The sequence below is a fragment of the Nicotiana tabacum genome, chromosome 1 (genome assembly GCF_000715075.1).
Source record: "Nicotiana tabacum cultivar K326 chromosome 1, ASM71507v2, whole genome shotgun sequence".
In the NCBI taxonomy this organism is placed as follows: Eukaryota; Viridiplantae; Streptophyta; class Magnoliopsida; order Solanales; family Solanaceae; genus Nicotiana; species Nicotiana tabacum.
Genome location: NC_134080.1, coordinates 27,147,887 through 27,150,484, shown reverse-complemented (window position 1 = coordinate 27,150,484; position 2,598 = coordinate 27,147,887). Strand labels below are relative to the sequence as shown.

General features: G+C 27.7%; 1 non-coding gene across 1 annotated transcript; it reads right to left on the bottom strand.

Moving 5' to 3' along the window:
- Positions 1-1,322: 1,322 nt before the first annotated feature.
- On the bottom strand, positions 1,323-1,396 carry TRNAN-GUU (transfer RNA asparagine (anticodon GUU)). The gene has a single exon. It is a non-coding gene; the product is annotated as a tRNA-Asn (tRNA).
- Between the last annotated feature and the right edge of the window lie 1,202 nt (positions 1,397-2,598).

The window sequence follows — 2,598 nt, the reverse complement described above, 5'->3', positions numbered from 1 at the left end:
AAATTATTTATATTTTTAGATAGCCGATTAAAGTGAATAATTTAAGGCCAATTTCTTCACTTGCATTAAAGTAAATTTTAAATTAAGGATAATATCTTCACTTGCATTATTATAAAGATAATCATTATTATAATATATATAAAGTTTTAGAAATTGAAATTTCAAAATAGAAATATTTTTGGAAAGATAAAATCATACCAAATAAGAGTTCAAGTCGTATTATTTATATTTTTAGATAGCAGAATCATTTAAATTTTTAGATAGCCGATTAAAGTAAATTTTAAATTAAGGATAATATCTTCACTTGCATTATTATAAAGATAATCATTATTATAATATATATAAAGTTTTAGAAATTGAAATTTCAAAATAGAAATATTTTTGGAAAGATAAAATCATACCAAATAAGAGTTCAAGTAGTAGTATAAGAGTCACATTGTAATCAAAGAATCGTTTATATCATGTCCACATTTGTGCTCTGCCATAAATATGAGCTATTATTTCACTTTGTGGCTAATTTAGGTTCCAATGACACCTATGAGAATAGTGCAAAAAATAAATTATCACTATGAGAATTGAGAAAATGTTAGTCTTTTTTCATGTAGTGTTTCTTAATTAATATCTGGCGATTATCTATAATTATTTAGAATATTTAAATGTTAAGGTTATTTACATATAATTCAAATAACTCAAATATTTAACATGGTTAGTGTCAAATATCAAAATGGAGTAAAAAAATTCACTAGCTAAAGAATTTTTTATATTTTTAGATAGCCAACTAAAATGAGTTTTGAATTAAGAATAATATTTTCAATTACATTATTATAAAAATAATTATTATTGAAAAATAATGCTTTATAAACTGAAATTTTAAGAAAGAAATATTTTTTAAGAGATATAAACACATCAAATAAGAGTTCAAGTAGTAGTAAAAGAGTTAAGTCTTATCCAAAGAGTCATTCATTATCTCAACCTTTGATTGTTTTGCCATAAATATGAGTTATTATTTTGCTTCCTGACTATTTTTAGGATCCAATGACACCGACAAGAATGGTATAAAAAAGACAAATAGAAGAAATGGTTAATTTTTTTTAGTTAATATCAAATGATTATCTATATTTAATGAGAAAGTGCAAATTTTAAGATTATTTACATACAATCCAAATAACTTAAATATTTGACATGATTAATGTCCGCGCATCCGCGTGGGTACTAATACTAGTAATTATGAAAAGTTAAAGCGTGAATAGGACGTACCATATGTGCTTTTACTATTAGATTAAACAAAAGAGGCAAAATTTGTGGTAAAAAGAAAATTTGGACGCTAGAAGGAGGGCTTGAACCTCCGACCTTGTGGTTAACAGCCACACGCTCTAACCAACTGAGCTATTCCAGCACGGCGGACAAAGGCTTCATACAACATTAATAGAACTCTTATAGGTTAGACATTCTTTCAAAAATTTCCTTTTTTCAGAAAAAAGTAATTTAAAACAAAATTTAGGACTATCGTTTGTAACTAAAAGAAAAATTAGCAAGGTTTCTATCTTTATTCATATTGATCCTAAATCAAATCCAACTAAGTTAATTGCGTTAATAATCATTGAACTAAGGCTCTATTGCATTCAGCAAAGTCAAAAAATACGTACAACAACAATAACAACAACCCAGTGAAATTTCACTAGTGGGGAACAACAACAACAACAACAACAATAACAAAAAATACATAAACTATCATTATATTATGCGTTAAAAAAAGTATTACGCGCAAAAAAAAAATTATGGGAAATTCATCAATCCACCACTAAATATTGCAACGCAACTGTCACGTAAGATAAAATTAGCAAATACGCATTGTACATCATCCTTTACCAGACGTAAGGGTGGCAAACGGTTCGGGCCCGGTTCCAAACGGGCTTCATGGGTCGGGCCTAAACGGGCCGGACTTAAACGAGCCCGGTTTTGTGGGTCGGGCTTAAACGGACCTGGGCTTCATGGGCTTTTGGGTGTAACCCAGACCGGGACCGTGTACTAATGGTCCCGGGCTATGTGGGTCGGTCCTAAACGAGCCTAAGTGGGCCTTGACTATTTTCTTTTAAATTTTTTTATCTAAGGCAAGTTCTTGTAAATTATATAGCTTATATATATTATATATACTATATCTATATCTATAATATATCTAGAGATCTATCTATCTATCTATCTATCTATCTATCTATATATATATATATATATATATATATATATATATATATATATATATATATATATATAGGGCTATTTATTTGTTTAAATTTTTTATCTAAGACAATTTCTTATAAATTATATTTTATAATTGCGACTTAAAGGTTTTAATTCAAATTTAAAACACAAAATATTGTAAAGAGATATTCAAAGGAATGCATTATAATTTTTTATTATTATGACATTAATAAAACATGACAATATCTTTCTTAGTCTTCCTCCCCCAATGGAATGAGCACAACAAGGTGCTAATACCACCATTGAGAAGAAAAAGAAACTAATCAAGATGTGCCAAAATACAAGTTACATATTAATTTTACATGGTATCTCTTACAAATTTCATAAATCCATCAAGGT